Source organism: Triticum dicoccoides, chromosome 6B (genome assembly GCF_002162155.2).
Source record: "Triticum dicoccoides isolate Atlit2015 ecotype Zavitan chromosome 6B, WEW_v2.0, whole genome shotgun sequence".
Lineage (NCBI taxonomy): Eukaryota > Viridiplantae > Streptophyta > Magnoliopsida > Poales > Poaceae > Triticum > Triticum dicoccoides.
The window spans coordinates 528,557,418-528,576,945 of NC_041391.1; positions in this window are offsets into that span (position 1 = coordinate 528,557,418).

Here is a 19,528-nt window from a genome sequence, read left to right on the forward strand (position 1 = left end):
TAGCATGGAGAATATTGGTCACCCCCTGCCGCTTCATGAGTGGTACGAGCACACAAAAAGAAAATTTATTTTGAAAATTAGAGATGACACAGAAAAATTTGCTTAGAACGGCATGGAAATACCACATATAGGTAGGTATGGTGGACTCATATGGCAAAACTAGTTTTAAAGATTTTGGATGCACACGTAGTATTTCTACTTAGTACAAGTGGATGCTAGCAAATAGATTGAGAAGCAACCAACCAAGAAACGAGAAATCACATAAGCAAGCATTAAGCATAACTAACACCGAATAATGCACCATAAGTAGGATGTAATTTCATTGCATAACTGTTGATTTTCGTGCTTGCATAGGGAATCACAAAACTTAACACCAATATTCTTACTAAAGCATAATTACTCACCAACATGACTCACATATCACTATCATCATATCTCAAAACTATTACAAAGAATCAAGTTTATTTTGTCCAATATCTTCATGAAAGTTTTTATTATATCCCTCTTGAATATCTATCACTTTGGGACTAGTTTCATATGTTGCTTTTGATAGGCTCAAACAAATTTAAGTGAAGAACATGAGCATAAAATTTTCTTCTCTCGAAATAATATAAGTGATGCATGGGAGGATTTATTAAAAAATTTACTAACTCTCAAATAAATCTAAGTGAAGCATGAGAGCATTTCTTCAAAAGTATTAAAGCACACTATGCTCAAAAAGATATAAGTGAAGCACTAGAGCAATTCCATAGCTCAAAAATTTTAAGTGAAGCATACAAAGCAATTCTAACAAATCATAGCATAATTTTGGCTCTCTCAAATAGGTGTGTCCAACAAGGATAGAAGACACAAACTAAAAAGTAAAACCAGCAGATACTCATATAATACCAGAGGCTCCAAGCAAAACTCATGATATGTGACGAATAAAAATATAGCTCCAAGTAAAATACCGATGGTCGTTAGAAGAAAGAGGGGACGCCTTACGGGGCATCCCCAAGCTTAGTTGCTTGGTTCTCCTTGAATAATAACTTGGGGTGCCATGGGGCATCCCCAATATTAGGCTTTTATCACTCCTTATTCCTTCATCCATCATGATCTCACCCAAAACTTGAAGACTTCAATCAGACAAAACTCAACAAAACCTTCCCGAGATCCGTTAGTATAACAGAGCAAATCACCACTCTAAGTACTGTTGCAAACCCATTCATATTTTATTTTTGCGTTATATCTACTGTATTCTAACTTTACCATGGCTTATACCCTCTAATACAAACCATAGATTCATCAAAATAAGCACACAACACAAAGAAAACACAATCTGTCAAAAACAGAATAGTCTATAGTAATATGGAAACTTCGTATACTTCTGTAACTCCAAAAATTCTGAAAATTAGGAAAACGTATGCAATTTATATATCAATTTTGTGTAAAAAAATTCAGAATTTTATAAAGCTTCTATGATTTTAAACAATTCTATTACTGGTGCACAAAGTTTTTGTTTTTCAACAAGATCAAATCAACTATCACCCAACATGGTCCTAAAGGCTTTACTTGGCACAAACACTAACTAAAACACAAAAAACACAATAATAAGAATAGCATAATTGTGTAACACTCAAGAACAGAAATAAAAATGCAAAAATAAAATTTATTCATTGGGTTGCCTCCCAACAAGCGCTATCATTTTATGCCCCTAGCTAGGCATAATTAATAGATTCAAGTGTTGTAATCTTTGGTTCTAGATCCATACCCTTTTTTAGTGGAAATTGAAATTTAATATTCCCTTCTTTCATATCAATCACGGCACCTATAGTGCGTAAAAATTGTCTACCTAGTATGATAGGACAAATGGATTGCAATCAATATCAAGAACAATAAAATATGTGGGCACATAATTCCTATTTGCAAGAATAAGAACATCATTAATTCTTCCCATAGGCTTTCTAATAGTAGAATCCGCCAAGTGTAAATTAAGAGAACATTCTTCAATATCGGTAAGACCAAGCACATCACATAAAGATTTTGGAATTGTGGAAACACTAGCACCCAAATCACATAAAGCAAAACACTCATAATTTTTAATATTGACTTTGATAGTAGGTCCCATTCATCATGTAATTTTCTAGGAATTGAAATCTCTAATTCGAACTTTTCTTCTAAAGCTTTCATCATGGCATCTACAATATGTTTAGCAAAAGATTATTTTGTTCATATGCATGGGGTGAATTTATCATGGATTGTAACAAAGAAGTACAATCAATCAAAGAACAATTATCATAATTAAAGTCTTTGTAATCCAAAAGAGTGGGCACATTACTAGTTAAAGTTTTGACCTCTCCAAACCCACTTTTATCAATTTTCTCAACAAGATTTTCACCCTCCGAACTATCGGGACGCCATCTAGCTAAAGCTGACTCTTCTTCAGTCCCTTTATCATCAATTTTAATTTTACTAAACAAAGAATCAATATAAGAAACACCAATCATTTTAAGACCTTCATCATTTTGATGAAAGCAATCACTAGAAACCGCTCTTTATAAAAATTCTCTTTTAGCTCTAAGCATAGCGGTTATTTTCTTACTTTCATCCATAGAAACATATAAAGCTTTAATTGATTCATTGATATCAACCTTGAGTGGAAATTTTTTAATCTTGAGATTTTCTACATCATGCAAAATTCTATCAATGCTTGTAGACGTATCATGAATCTTATTCAACTTTTCTTCTATCGTAGTATTGAAAGATTTTTGGGCATTGAGAAATTCTTTAATATTATTCTCAAGATCAGAGGTATTCCTATTATTATTGTAAGAAGAATTACCATAATTATTAGAGGAATTTCTAGGAAAGGCCTAGGATTAAAATTACCTTTATAAGCATTGTTATTAAAATTGTTTTGTGAGACAAAATTCACATCTACGAGATCACTATTTTGCTCAATCAAAGTAGACAAAGGCACATCATTAAGATTAATAGGAGCACTTTTATTTTCAACAAATTTAATAAGAGCATCAACTTTTTCACTCAAAGTACTAATTTCTTCAACCGAATTAACTTTTTTACTAGTAGGAGCTCTTTCAGTATGCCATTGTGAATAATTAGCCATAATATTATCAAGCAATTTAGTAGCTTCACCCAAACGAATTTCCATAAAATTACCACCCGCGGCGGAATCTAAAATATTTCTAGAAACAAAATTCAATCTCGCATAATATTTTTGTATAGATCATCCAAAGATTTAAACCATGAGTAGGACAATTTATCACCATCAATTTCATTATTTTCCAAGATTGTGAAACATGTTCATGCTCAAGTTGCTTAAAATTTATGAGGTGAGTTCTAAGGGAAATAATTTTTGTGGACGAAAATTACTTAATAATAAAAGCATCTTTGCACTTATCCCAAGAATCGATACTATTGCGAGGCAAAGAAGAAAACCAAAATTTTGCATGATCCCTCAAAGAGAACGGAAATAATTTCAACTTCACAATATCATTGTCCATATATTTTTTCGTTTTCATACCACATAATTATACGAATGTGTTTAGATGGGATGCGGCATCCTCATTAGGAGTACCGGAAAATTGATCTTTCATAACAAGATTCAACAAAACGACATTAATATCACAAGATTCCGCACTAGTGGCCGGAGGAGCAATCAGAGTGCTAATAAAATCATTATTTTGTATTGGAAAAATCACACAACTTGGTATTTTCTTGAGACATCGTGACTATGCAAGCAAGATTGCAAACAAAAAACAGATCTGACAAGAAAACGACGAACGAAAAAGAGGGCAAATAAAACGACAAATTTTTGTGAAGCGGGGGAGATGAAAACGAGAGGCAAATGACAAATAATGTAAATTGCAAGGAGCTGAGATTTTTGATTAGGAACCTGATAGATGTTGATGATGTCTCCCCGGTAGCGGCGCCAGAAATTCCTTTTGATGTCGCTTGAACTACGTAGGTATTTCCCCAAAGAGGAAGGGATGATGCAACACAACTACAGTAGGTATTTCCCTCAGTTATGAAACCAAGGTATCAATCCAGTAGGAGAACCAAGCAACACTATGTGAACGGTACCTGCAAACAAAGAAAAAATACTTGCAACCCGATGCTTATGAGGGGTTGTCAATCCCTCTTTCAGGTAACGTCGCCAGAAATTGTCAAGTTGATCGGATAAAAATTGTGATAGATTGGATAAATAAATCTCGATAAAACACAAAATAAAATAAGTAACAAAAATTTGCAGCAATGTATTTTTGGGTTTTTGGGATAATAGATCTGAAAACAAAAGCAAATAAAAATAAATCTCAAAGAAAATATGATAAAGAATGGATCCGGGGGCTGTAGATTGCACTAGTGGCTTATCTCAAGAAATAGCACATGGTGGGTAAACAAATTACTGTTGGGCAATTGATAGAAAATCGAATAGTTATGACGATATCCAAGGCAATGATCAATATATAGGCATCACGTCCAAGATTAGTAGACCGACTCCTGCCTGCATTGTTGGGGGTAATTTCAAAAAATTTCCTACGCACACGCAAGATCATGGTGATGCATAGCAACGAGAGGGGAGAGTGTGTCCACGTACCCTCGTAGACCGAAAGCGGAAGCGTTAGAACAATGCGGTTGATGTAGTCGTACGTCTTCACGGCCCGACCGATCAAGCACCGAAACTACGACACCTCTGAGTTCTAGCACACATTCATCTCGATGACGTCCCTCGAACTCCGATCCAGCCGAGTGTCGAGGGAGAGTTCCATCAGCATGACGGCGTGGTGACGATCTTGATGTTCTACCGTCGTAGGGCTTCGCCTAAGCACCGCTACAATATTATCGAGGAGGACTATGGTGGAGGGGGGCACCGCACACGGCTAAGAGATCAAGAGATCAATTGTTGTTGTGTCTAGAGGTGTCCCCCTGCCCCCGTATATAAAGGAGTGGAGGAGGGGGATAGGGCCGGCCCCTATGGCGCGCCCTGGAGGAGTCCTACTCCCACCGGGAGTAGGATTCCTCCCCTTCCATGTAGTAGGAGTAGGAGACAAGGAAGGGGGAGAGGGAAGAGAAGGAAGGAGGGGGCGCCGGCCGTCCCCCTAGTCCAATTCAGACTAGTCATTGGGGGAGGGGGGACGCGGCCTGCCTCTCTCTCTCTCTCCCATAAAGCCCAATAAGTCCCATATACTTCTTCCCCCGCATTCCCGTAACTCCCCGGTACTCCGAAAAATACCTAAACCACTCGGAACCTTTCCGATGTCTGAATATAGTCGTCCAATATATCGATCTTTACGTCTCGACCATTTCGAGACTCCTTGTCATGTCCCCGAACTCATCTGAGACTCCGAACTCCTTCGGTACATCAAAACTCATAAACTCATAATAAAACTGTCATCGAAACCTTAAGCGTGCAGACCCTACGGGTTCGAGAACTATGTAGACATGACCGAAACATGTTTCCGGTCAATAACCAATAGCGGAACCTGGATGCTCATATTGGCTCCCACATATTCTATGAAGATCGGTCAAACCGCATAATAACATACGTTGTTCCCTTTGTCATCGGTATGTTACTTGCCCGAGATTCGATCGTCGTATCTCAATACCTAGTTCAATCTCGTTACCGGCAAGTTTCTTTACTCGTTATGTAATGCATCATTCCTTAACTAACTCATTAGTTACATTGCTTGCAAGGCTTATAGTGATGTGCATTACCGAGAGGGCCCAGAGATACCTCTCCGACAATCGGAGTGACAAATCCTAATCTCGAAATACGCCAACTCAACATGTACCTTTGGAGACACCTGTAGAGCTCCTTTATAATCACCCACTTACGTTGTGACATTTGGTAGCACACAAAGTGTTCCTCCGGTAAACGGGAGTTGCATAATCTCATAGTTGTAGGAACATGTATAAGTCATGAAGAAAGCAATAGCAACATACTAAACGATCAAGTGCTAAGCTAACGGAATGGGTCATGTCAATCACATCATTAGTATGTGATCCCGTTAATTAAATGACAACTCATGTCTATGGTTAGGAAACATAACCATCTTTGATTAATGAGCTAGTCAAGTAGAGGCATACTAGTGACATTAAGTTTGTCTATGTATTCACACATGTATTATGTTTCCGGTTAATACAATTCTAGCATGAATAATGAACATTTATCATGATATAAGGAAATAAATAATAACTTTATTATTGCCTCTAGGGCATATTTCGTTCAGTCTCCCACTTGCACTAGAGTCAATAATCTAGTTCACACCGCCATGTGATTTAACACCAATATTCACATCTGTATGTGATTAATACCCATAGTTCACATCGTCATGTGATCAACACCCAAAGGGTTTACTAGAGTCAATAATCTAGTTCACATCGCTATGTGATTAACACCCAAAGAGTACTAAGGTATGATCATGTTTTGCTCATGACAGAAGTTTAGTCAACGGGTCTGTCACATTCAGAGCCGTATGTATTTTGCAAATATTCTATGTCTACAATGCTCTGCACGGAGCTACTCTAGCTAATTGCTCCCACTTTCAATATGTATCCAGATTGAGATTTAGAGTCATTTGGATCGGTGTAAAAGCTTGCACCGATGTAACTCTTTACGACGGGCTCTTTTATCACCTCCATAATCGAGAAATATTTCCTTAGACCTTAGTAAGGATATTCTTGACCAATGTCCAGTGATCTACTCCTAGATCACTATTGTACTCCCTTGCCAAATACAGAGCAAGGTATACAATAGGTCTGGTACATAGCATAGCATACTTTATAGAACCTATGATTAAGGCATAGGGAATGACTTTCATTCTCTTTTCTATTTTCTGCTGTGGTCGGGATTTGAGTCTTACTCAATTTCACACCTTTGCAACACAGGCAAGAACTCTTTCTTTGACTGTTCCATTTTGAACTACTTCAAAAACTTGACAAGGTATGTACTTATTGAAAAAATTATCAAGCGTCTTGATCTATCTCAATAGATCTTGATGCTCAATATGTAAGTAGCTTTACTGAGGTCTTTCTTTTAAAGAACTCCTTTCAAATACTCCTTTATGCATTCAAGAAAAATTCTACATCATTTCTGATCAACAATATGTTACTCACATATATTTATCAGAAAGGCGGTAGTGCTCCCACTCACTTTCTTGTAAATACAGGCTTCGCCACAAGTCTGTATAAAACTATATTCTTTGATCAACTCATCAAAGCGTATATTCCAACTCCGAGATGCTTGCACTAGTCCATAGATGGATTGCTGGAGCTTGCACAATTTTTTAGCACCTTTAGGATTGACAAAACCTTCTGGTTGCATCATATACAACTCTTCTTTAATAAATCCATTAAAGAATGCATCTTTGACATCCTTTTGCCAGATTTCATAAAATGTGGCAATTGCTAACATGATTCAGACAGACTTTAAGCATCGATACGAGTGAGAAAAAAACTCATCATAGTCAACATCTTGAACTTTGTCAAAAACCTTTTTCGACAAATCTAGCTTTGTAGATAGTAACACTACTATCAACGTCCGTCTTCCTGTTGAAGATCCATTTATTTTCTATGGCTTACCGATCATCGGGCAAGTCAATCAAAGTCCACACTTTGTTCTCATATATGGATCCCATCTCAGATTTCATGGCCTCAAGCCATTTCGCGGAATCTGGGCTCATCATCGCTTCCTCATAGTTCATAGGTTCATCATGGTCTAGTAACATGACTTCCAGAATAGGATTACCGTACCACCCTGGTGCAGATCTTACTCTGGTTGACCTACGAGGTTCCGTAGTAACTTGATCTGAAGTTTCATGATCAATATCATTAGCTTCCTCACTAATTGGTGTAGGAATCACTGGAACTGATTTCTGTGATAAACTACTTTCCAATTCGGGAGAAGGTACAATTACCTTATCAAGCTCTACTTTCCTCCCACTCACTTCTTTCGAGAGAAACTCCTTCTCTAGAAAGGATCCATTCTTAGCAACGAATGTTTTGCCTTCAGATCTGTGATAAAAGGTGTACCCAATAGTTTCCTTTGGGTATTCTATGAAGACGTACTTCTCCGATTTGGGTTCGAGCTTATCAGGTTGAAACCTTTTTTCACATAAGCATCGCAACTCCAAACTTTAAGAAACGATAGCTTAGGTTTATTGCTAAACCATAGTTCATACGGTGTTGTCTCAACGGATTTTGATGGTGCCCTATTTAAAGTGAATGCAACTGTCTCTAATGCATAACCCCAAAACAATAGTGGTAAATCGGTAAGACACATCATAGATCACATCATATCCAATAAAGTGCGGTTATGACATTCGGGCACACCATTATGCTGTTGTGTTCCATGTGGCGTGAGCTGTGAAATTATTCCACATTGTTTTATGTGAAGGCCAAACTCGTAACTCAAATATTCTCCTCCATGATCAGATCGTAGAAACTTTATTTTCTTGTTACGACGATTCTCCACTTTACTCTGAAATTCTTTGAACTTTTCAAATGTTTCAGACTTGTGTTTCTTTAAGTATATATACTCATATCTGCTCAAATCATTTGTGAAGGTCAGAAAATAATGATACTCGCCACGAGCATCAACACTCATTGGACCGCATACATCGGTATGTATTATTTCCAACAAGTCAGTAGCTCGTTCCATTGTTCCGGAGAACACAGTTTTAGTCATCTTGCCAAAAAGGCACAATTCGCAAGCATCAAATGATTCATAACCAAGTGATTCCGAAAATCCATCTTTATGGAGTTTCTTCATGCGCTTTACACCGATATGACCCAAATGGCAGTGCCACAAATAAGTTGCACTATCATTATTAACTTTGCATCTTTTGGCATTAATATTATGAATATGTGTATCACTACGATCGAGATCCAACAAACTATTTTCATTGGGTGTATGACCATTGAAGGTCTTATTCATGTAAACATAATAACAATTATTCTCTGACTTTAAATGAATAACCGTATCGCAATAAACATGATCAAATCATATTCATGCTCAACACAAACGCCAAATAACATTTATTTAGGTTTAACACTAATCCCTAAAGTATAGGGAGTGTGCGATGATGATCATATCAATCTTGGAACCACTTCCAACACACATCGTTACTTCACCCTCAACTAGTCTCTGTTTATTCTATAACTCCTGTTTCGAGTTACTAATTTTTAGCAACCGAACAAGTATCAAATACTCAGGGGCTACTATAAACACTAGTATGGTACACATCAATAACCTGTATATCAAATATACCCTTGTTCACTTTGCCATCCTACTACCAAATACTCAGGGCATTTCCGCTTCCAGTGACCATTTCCTTTGCAGTAAAAGCACTCAGTTTCAGGCTTTGGTCCAGCTTTGGACTTCTTCGTGGGAGTGACAACTTGCTTGTCATTCTACTTGAAGTTCCCTTTCTTTCCCTTTGCTTGAAACTAGTGATCTTGTTAACCATCAACACTTGATACTCTTTCTTGATTTCTACCTTCGTCGATTTCAACATCACGAAGAGCTCGAGAATCGTTTTTGTCATCCCTTGCATACTATAGTTCATCACAAAGTTCTACTAACTTGGTGATGGTGACTAGAGAACTCTATCAATCACTATCTTATCTGGAAGATTAACTCCCACTTGATTCAAGCGATTGTAGTACCTAGACAATCTGAGCACATGCTCACTAGTTGAGCGATTCTCCTCCATCTTTTAGCCATAGAACTTGTTGGAGACTTCATATCTCTCAACTCGGGTATTTGCTTGAAATATTTAACTTCAATTCCCGGAACATCTCATATGGTCCATGATGTTCAAAATGTCTTTGAAGTCCCGATTCTAAGCCGTTAAGCATGGTGCACTAAACTATCAAGTAGTCATCATATTGAGCTAGCCAAACGTTCATAATGTCTACATCTGCTCCTGCAATAGGTCTGTCACCTAGCGGTGCATTAAGGACATAATTCTTCTGTGCAGTAATGAGGATAAACCTCTGATCACGGATCCAATTCGCATCATTTCTATTAACATTTTTCAACACAATTTTCTCTAGGAACATATCAAAATAAACATATGAAAGCAACAACGTGAGCTATTAATCTACAACATAATTTGCAAAATACTACCAGGACTAAGTTCATGATAAATTTAAGTTCAATTAATCATATTACTTAAGAACTCCCACTTAGACAGATATCTCTCTAGTCATCTAAATGATTACGTGATCGAAATCAACTAAACCATGTCCGATCATCACGTGAGATGGAGTAGTTTTCAATGGTGAACATCACTATGTTGATCATATCTACTATATGATTCACGTTCGACCTTTCGGTCTCCGTGTTCCGAGGCCATATCTGTATATGCTAGGCTCGTCAAGTTTAACCTGAGTATTCCGCGTGTGCAACTGTTTTGCACCCGTTATATTTGAATGTAGAGCCTATCACACCCGATCATCACGTGGTGTCTCAGCACGAAGAACTTTCGCAACGGTGCATACTCAGGGAGAACACTTCTTGATAATTAGTGAGAGATCATCTTAAAATGCTACCGTCACTCAAAGCAAGATAAGATGCATAAAGGATAAACATCATATGTAATCAATATAAGTGATATGATATGGCCATCATCATCTTGTGCTTGTGATCTCCATCTCCGAAGCATCGTCATGATCACCATCATCACTGGTGCGACACCTTGATATCGATTGTAGCATCGTTGTTGTTTCGCCATCTATTGCTTCTACGACTATCGCTACCGCTTAGTGATAAAGTAAAGCAATTACAGGGCGCTTGCATTTCATACAATAAAGCGACAACCATATGGCTCCTGCCAGTTGCCGATAACTCGGTTACAAAACATGATCATCTCATACAATAAAATATAGCATCACGTCTTGACCATATCACATCACAACATGCCCTGCACAAACAAGTTAGACGTCCTCTACTTTGTTGTTGCAAATTTTACGTGGCTGCTATGGGCTGAGCAAGAATCATTCTTACCTACGCATCAAAACCACAACGATAGTTCGTCAAGTTAGTTCCGTTTTAACCTTCGCAAGGACCGGGCGTAGCCACACTCGGTTAAACTAAAGTTGGAGAAACAGACACCCGCCAGCCACCTGTGTGCAAAGCACGTTGGTAGAAACAGTCTCGCGTATGCGTACGCGTAATGTCGGTTCGGGCCGCTTCATCCAACAATACCGCTGAACAAAGTATGACATGCTGGTAAGCAGTATGACTTGTATCACCCACAACTCACTTGTGTTCTACTCGTGCATATAACGTCTACGCATAAAACTAGGCTCGGATGCCACTATTTGGGAACGTAGTAATTTCAAAAAAATTCCTACGCACACGCAAGATCATGGTGATGCATAGCAACGAGAGGGGAGAGTGTGTCCACGTACCCTCGTAGACCGAAAGCAGAAGCTTTAGAACAACACGGTTGATGTAGTCGTACGTCTTCATGGCCCGATCGATCAAGCACCGAAACTACGGCACCTCCGAGTTCTAGCACACGTTCAGCTCGATGACGTCCCTCGAACTCCGATCCAGCCGAGTGTCGAGGGAGAGTTCCGTCAGCACGACGGCGTGGTGACGATCTTGATGTTCTACCGTCGCAGGGCTTCGCCTAAGCACCGCTACAATATTATCGAGGAGGACTATGGTGGAGGGGGGCACCACACACGGCTAAGAGATCAAGAGATCAATTGTTGTTGTGTCTACAGGTGCCCCTGTCCCCGTATATAAAGGAGTGGAGGAGGGGGAGAGGGCTGGCCCCTATGGTGCGCTTTGGAGGAGTCCTACTCCCACCGGGAGTAGGATTCCTCCCCTTCCATGTAGTAGGAGTAGGAGACAAGGAAGGGGGAGAGGGAAGAGAAGGAAGGAGGGGGCGCCGCCCCTCCCCCTAGTCCAATTCGGACTAGTCATTGGGGGGCGCGCGGCCTGCCTCTCTCTCTCCCCTAAAGCCCAGTAAGTCCCATATACTTCTTCCCCCGTATTCCCGTAACTCCCCGGTACTCCGAAAAATACCCGAACCACTCGGAACCTTTCCAATGTCCGAATATAGTCGTCCAATATATCGACTTTACGTCTCGACCATTTCGAGACTCCTTGTCATGTCCCGAACTCATCCGGGACTCCGAACTCCTTCGGTACATCAAAACTCATAAACTCATAATAAAACTGTCATCGAAACCTTAAGCGTGCGGACCCTACGGGTTCGAGAACTATGTAGACATGACCGAAACACATTTCCGGTCAATAACCAATAGCGGAACCTAGATTCTCATATTGGCTCCTACATATGCTACGAAGATCTTTATCGGTCAAACCGCATAACAACATACGTTGTTCCCTTTGTCATCGGTATGTTACTTGCCCGAGATTCGATCGTCGGTATCTCAATACCTAGTTCAATCTTGTTACTGGCAAGTTTCTTTACTCGTTATGTAATGCATCATTCCGTAACTAACTCATTAGTTACATTGCTTGCAAGGCTTATAGTGATGTGCATTACCGAGAGGGCCCAGAGATACCTCTCCGACAATCGGAGTGACAAATCCTAATCTCGAAATACGCCAACTCAACATGTACCTTTAGAGACACCTGTAGAGCTCCTTCATAATCACCCAGTTATGTTGTGACGTTTGGTAGCACACAAAATGTTCCTCCGGTAAACAGGAGTTGCATAATCTTATAGTTGTAGGAACATGTATAAGTCATGAAGAAAGCAATAGCAACATACTAAATGATCAAGTGCTAAGCTAACAGAATGGGTCATGTCAATCACATCATTCTACTAATGATGTGATCCCGTTAATCAAATGACAACTCATGTCTATGGTTAGGAAACATAACCATCTTTGATTAATGAGCTAGTCAAGTATAGGCATACTAGTGACATTAAGTTTGTCTATGTATTCACACATGTATTATGTTTCCGGTTAATACAATTCTAGCATGAATAATAAACATTTATCATGATATAAGGAAATAAATAATAACTTTATTATTGCCTCTAGGGCATATTTCCTTCATGCATCTACTAGTATTATTTCACACATCAACCGCTATCCAGCATGCATCTAGTGTATTATGTTCATGGAGAAAAGGAATAATGCAATAAGAACGATGATATGATGTAGACGAGGTCTATTCATGTAGGAATATTCCCCATCTTGTTATCCTTAATAGCAATGATACATGCGTGTCTTGCCGTCCCTTCTATCATTGGGAAAGAACACCGCAAGATCGAATCCATCACAAAGCACCTCTTCCCATGGCAAGAAAAACCGATCTAGTTGACATAACTAAACCAAAGATTCGAAGAAGAAATACAAGGCTATAAATAAATCATGCATATTACAGATCAAAGAAAAGACTGAAATAATGTTCATGGATGTAGATCTGATCATAAACTCAAAGTTCATCGGATCCCAACAAACACACCACAAAAAGGAGTTACATCAAATAGATCTCCAAGAGACCATTGTATTGAGAATCAAAAGAGAGATAGAGAGGAAGCCATCTAGCTACTGCCTACAGACCTGTAGGTCTATGATGAACTACTCACACATCATCAGAGAGGCACCAATGACGATGATGAACCCCTCCGTGATGGTGTCTAGATTGGATCTCATGGTTCTGGAACTTGCGGCGGCTGGAATTGTGTTTCGTCGACTCCCCTAGGATTTCTAGAATATTTGGGTATTTATAGGGCGAAGAGGCGGTGCGGGAGGTCACCGGGGTGGGCACAACCCACGTGGGCGCGCTTGGGCTCCTGGGCGCGCCCTGATGGGCTGTGGTCCCATCGGAGCCCTCCTCTAGTACTTCTTTGGCCCATCAGGTGTCTTCTGGTCCAGAAATTTTTTCCAAAAAGTTTGCTGCGTCTGGACTCTGTTTGGTACTGATATTCCGTGAAGTAAAAAACATGCAAAAAATAGCAACTGGCACTAGGCACTATGTCAATAGGTTAGTCCCAAAAAATGATATAAAGTTGCTATAAAATAATTGTAAAACATCCAAGAATAATAATACAATATCATGGAGCAATAAAAAATTATAGATACGTTGGAGACGTATCAGTCATCGAGCTGAACGTGTGCTGAACATGGAGGTGCCGTATGTTTGGTACTTGATCAGGACGGATCATGAAGGTGTACGGCTACATCAACCACATTGATAAACGCTTTTACTTAGCAATCTACAAGGGTATGTACATACTCTCCACCTCTCGTAGCTATGCATCTCCATGGATAGATCTTGTGTGTGCGTTGAAATTTTTTGTTTTCCATGCATCGTTCCCCAACATTGCAATGATGTGGGAATCAGAAACTTTGTGGTAGCTGATGACATTTTGTATTATTTTGCACAATATGATTGTCGAGAATGAGGGTGATGGTGTAGTCCAAACCAACGATTTTGAAGCACCTAGAGAACAAGTTGAAATCCCAAAAGATCAAGATGCAGGTCAGCTTATGAACTTTCTGCATATGCATCAGAATCTTCGAGATCATTAGATGCACACGCAACTACTAAATGATGTTGTGGAGCGCATGTGGACCCACAATGGAAACCAATGAGCTAATGTTTGAGTTGCGCACTTAAAATAAACTTTATGTAAACACTATCTATGCTCGGTACCAACATTTGTTATTTACATGCGACATTGGCTTTTATGATCGATGTGCATGGATTTGCATGGATTTGAGATATGTGGATGCCGGGAGTGAAATATGATGGCCCGTCTGTATGCGTCCGCGGGCGTGCCCCAGCGCGTCCACGGACATATAGGGAGTTGGATTTGCCAAGTCTGGCTGTAGATGCTCTTAAGAGCAATGACCCTAGGATGGCCATTGCCCCTTGTGTGAGGTAGATGAGGAGATCAACCACATTTTCTTTTCTTGTGCCTGGGCACAATTACTTTGGAGTTGGGAAGTCTGGGGACATAGGTGGTGTCATGCCAACTTTCTTGAACTCTAATGTATCTCCGCTTGCGATGGCCAGGTCCGGAGGTTGATATGGGTGAATGTTGGGACCTTGACATGGATGCTGTGGTGTACTAGAAATAAACTTATTTTTTTGATAAAGGGCACTTCTATTATCTTAGAATGTATCATCAAGCGGATACAAAGCGTAATGAGTGACACCTGGCCTCTGCATAACTAACATGCATACAACCACAAAAAATGGTATGACAAAGTATATAAAAATGACAAGTTGGCAATAGTAAAGCCACATGAGACCAAAACTATGCCGCCCATCTTGGGTAAAAACCTCTTTGGCTACCCTCTCCAACCGCATACACACATGCCTCGAACAACAATTGGTACTCCATTCAGTTTAGTGTAGACCACATACGATTATTGAGCATATCCACCTCACATGTGACACTAAAACTATGTAAAAATTATGTGATTTTGTGTAGCAATGGAGCCCCTGAGCAAGCGGCGTGATCAGACATACACTGATGCCATGATGAGGAACTACAAGGATCTAACACTCAACTGACTATCACACTTATCCTCCTAGAGTCATGGTTGTATGTTGGGCTTATTGTTGAGATGGTGACCTCAGCATGTACCCTATTTTAGGTTTTATTTCCGGTAACTTTTTTCTTCTTCTGGACTTTTGTTTTTCGGTTGAGAGTGTTGTATTGCTTGTGGTTGTGCTTTATTTATAAAATGGGACAAAATCCTTTTTTGGTAAGCTCAATGTGGAGACATTAGATGGCATAGTTAGAGCATCAACTTGTACATAGAAAATCTCAAGAGACTTAGATTTGCAAAAACCATAAGTAACCAGCCTCTCCTCATAGAACCATAAAAGCAACAGTCTAAATTAAAGTGGCATGCATGGATGTGTTTGGATTTTTTACATTTTGTCTTGAAACATTCAAAAACCAATGAATGTTGTTGTGCAAAGACCCCTAGGTGATGTGGCTTGCCTTGATCAAATGGAGTGTCACAGTAGTCCTGGTCTTCACCAACACAATTATTCTCCTATGAAAATATTTCAAATAGCAAAAAGAAATGTCACATAAGGCATTTCTCTTGTTCAAAAATTCTAGACAAAACAGAAAATTATGAAACTTTGCCAAAATGTAAAGGGTTTCATTACAAAACTAATGCAATAAGTTTCAACTCAATTGGACTTATTGTTTGGAAATGGTGGTTGGTCAAAGTTTGCTAAAAAAATCTGGATTTAAATGAATTTTACCAAATTTCCAAACAGGGCCGTGTCGAAGGCATGCCTACCAACTTTTGTTATGGGTTGTCTTTTGTTATAAAAAGGCATTATCAAGGAGCTTGACAAGTACGGAAGGCATCTCTTTTGGAGAGGAATGAATTTGGAAAGAAAAAACCCTCCTCTTGCAGCTCGGGATATGATATGCAGGCCAAAAGATCAAGGAGGGCTTGGAATTATCAATATTTACACTCAGAATCAATGTCTACTAATGAAAATGGTGCACGGATTTCTCAATCATGTAGACACACCCTGGGTCAAACTTATATGGGAAGCTTATTATCAAAGACACTTGCCATCTATGAATGTGTCAAATGCTTCCTTTTGGCGAAAAGATTGTCTGAAGCTCATGCAAATATACAAAAATCATGCTACCTACACCTTGCTGAATTGGCAAACTATTGAATTCTGGCATGCCGAATGGTGTGGCACACCTTTTCTGCAACAATGGCCACAACTATATTCCTTCTCTACATGAGAACACTTATTTGTCCATGATATTTGTAGTCTGTAGGACATGGCCTCTCACTTCCATTTACCACTTTCTGAGGAAGTTTTCTCCTAGTTTCAATAGATACAAGCCCTCCTTCAGGACATATTTCTCAATGACACTCCTGATGACTGGCAACTACCTAGAGGTTCTCAGAATTACAAGGTGTCTCAAGTATACAAACTTTTAACAACAGCCCATTCAGTCCTCCCAATGCACAAATGGATTTGGAAAACATGTTCTCAACTAAAACACAAGATTTTCTTCTAGTTCCTGATTAACAACCGGCTTAACACGGATACGTCACAAACGGAGTCTAAACGCTACGAAACTTTTTGATGATTTTTTCTAGATAAGAGAGACCCTAGAAGCTTCGGGAGGGAACCAGAAGGCAAACAAGGACACAACAAGGCAACAGGGCGCGCCCTGGGGGGGTGTTACCTTGTGGGCCCTTCATGACTCCGTTTGACCTAATTCAACCTCTATAAATTCTCTAAAATCGGGAAACCAACAAGGAGCCAGCCAAAACACTTTTTTCGCTGCCGCAAATTTCTGTTCTTCCGCGGTCGCATCTGGAGGCCTTTTTTGGTACCCTGCCAGAGGGGGAATCGATCACGGAGGGCTTCTACATCATCTTTGCTGCCCTCCGATGATGTGTGAGTAGTTCACCACAGACCTAGGGGTCCATAGCTAGTAGCTAGGTGGCTTCTTCTCTCTCTTTGATCTTCAATACAATGTTCTCCTTGAAGTTCTTGGAGTTCTACTCGATGTAATCTTCTTTTGCGGTGTGTTTGTTTGGATCCGATGAATTGTGGGTTTATGATCTGAATATTAATGAAGTTTTTTCTGAACTTATTATGCATGATTCTTGTAGCTTTATATTTCTCTCTACTCTATCCGTTTGGTTTGGCCAACTAGATTGATTTATCTTCAGTGGGAGAGGTGCTTTGTAATGGGTTCAATCTTGCGGTGCTCTATATCCCAGTTACAAAGTAGAGGACAAGACACGTATTTGTATTGTTGCCATGATGGGTAAAACAATGGGTGCAAGCATTGGCTTTTGTGTGTGGAGGTGTTGTTCACGAGGCTTTGTGTGATTCTCCTACTGAATTAATAATCTTGATTCTTAATTAAGGAAAATACCTATCTCTACTGTACTACATCTCCTTTCCTATTCGGGGAAATTCCAACGCAGGTCACAAGTAGCAAACACCAGGACCGATAACTGGATAATGTTCAATGGAGGGAAATATATGACTGGGGACATCAAAGACCAACCGCCTTAGAGCATCATCACTTTGTTTTATCGGTCGGCCAACCATACCTACATTTTTGACAAAGAGAATATATTAATATCACGGAGATGACAATTACACCCAACTTCTGCAATAACGAAATGTTCTAAATAAATTATGGATGCACACAACCCAAAAACAAAAGGAGTAAGAAGAAAGAAACAAAAGATCCCGCTATAGTGATCAATTCCTTGTAACTGCAGCACGAACCATCACCGAGACAACACCCGAAGTCCAAATTCTCCACAAGCGACACATTCAAGACGGAAACAGTGCACAAGCGTCGTTGTCGCCCGATCACAGATCTTAGGTTTTCACCCTAGAGAAAATCCGCGCTCTAAAAAAACAATGCCTTCAACTAGGCCACTGCCAGACAACCAATTAAGGGAAGACCTTGGGTTTTCACCCTGAAAGCTAAGACTTTGCACTCCTCCTGTGTTGCCGCCTCCACTTGACGATGTCGCTGCTACAAGTCACCAAACACCAAGCAAAGTCCTCATCGCCTGTAAGACTCGATCGACCATTACTAGGCCTGAGACCTTAGCCTCAATGACCTTCTCTGCCATTGTCTTCACCATCAAAATCGAAATACCAACATGTCCCATAATATCAATAGACTGCGCAGCATCATGCCCTCCTGAAGCCACACGGGCTGAAACAGGGGCGCACATTACTGAATCCCATCCGATCCAGCAATCTACATGCGTCAAGCTCCCAATGGAGATCTTAGGAGTAGCCTTCCGGAACTCGTCAACAGCCAGATCAATGAGGGCCGACATCAAGGAGAACACCGTCTTGGCGCTAGAAGAACCCTTGGACCACCTCCATTATTGAAGCAAAACCAGCAGACCCCCATGTCGCTAGTCAGAACAGCGGAGGAGAAGGCAACCGCGGCGCCGTCTATGCAGATGCGTCACTCGCCCCTTCCTCGCTACTCTGGCTCGCTCCAGGCCACGACCAAAACAGGCATGGCAACCAGCGCCACAATCTCCCAGCGGTAACTGAAGAGCAGCGGTGAGTCCATGACCTAGGCTTTCCGAAGGATCCCCCAAATCCACGCACCTCCTCCGCCAGATCGTCGCCACGGGGACCTCCTGCGACGAGCCTGGGCTCGAGATCCCATGATCTACCGCTTCTAGGCGCCGCCACAAGGAGCCGCCTCCAGACCCATCATCCCCGGCGGAGGGGATGCCATCACCGCCATGTCCGGAGCCGCCGCTCCGTGATCCTTGTGTCGCAGCTCAGATGACGCCCCCTACCGGAGCTGACCTCCACGCTCGCCGTCGAGCGCCGCCACACCGTCAAGAGAAGCACCCGATGGAAGAGGGCGTGCAACCGATCCGATCCACCGCCATGCACGGGCCCTCCCAACTGCGCCATGGCCGCGGGGTGCTAGGGCCCCGCCGTCCCCTTCACTGGTGGTGCACAGGATTCCCGGTGGCCTCCTCTGGGGACGACGAGGAGAGAGGATGGAGGAGGCGGTGGCGG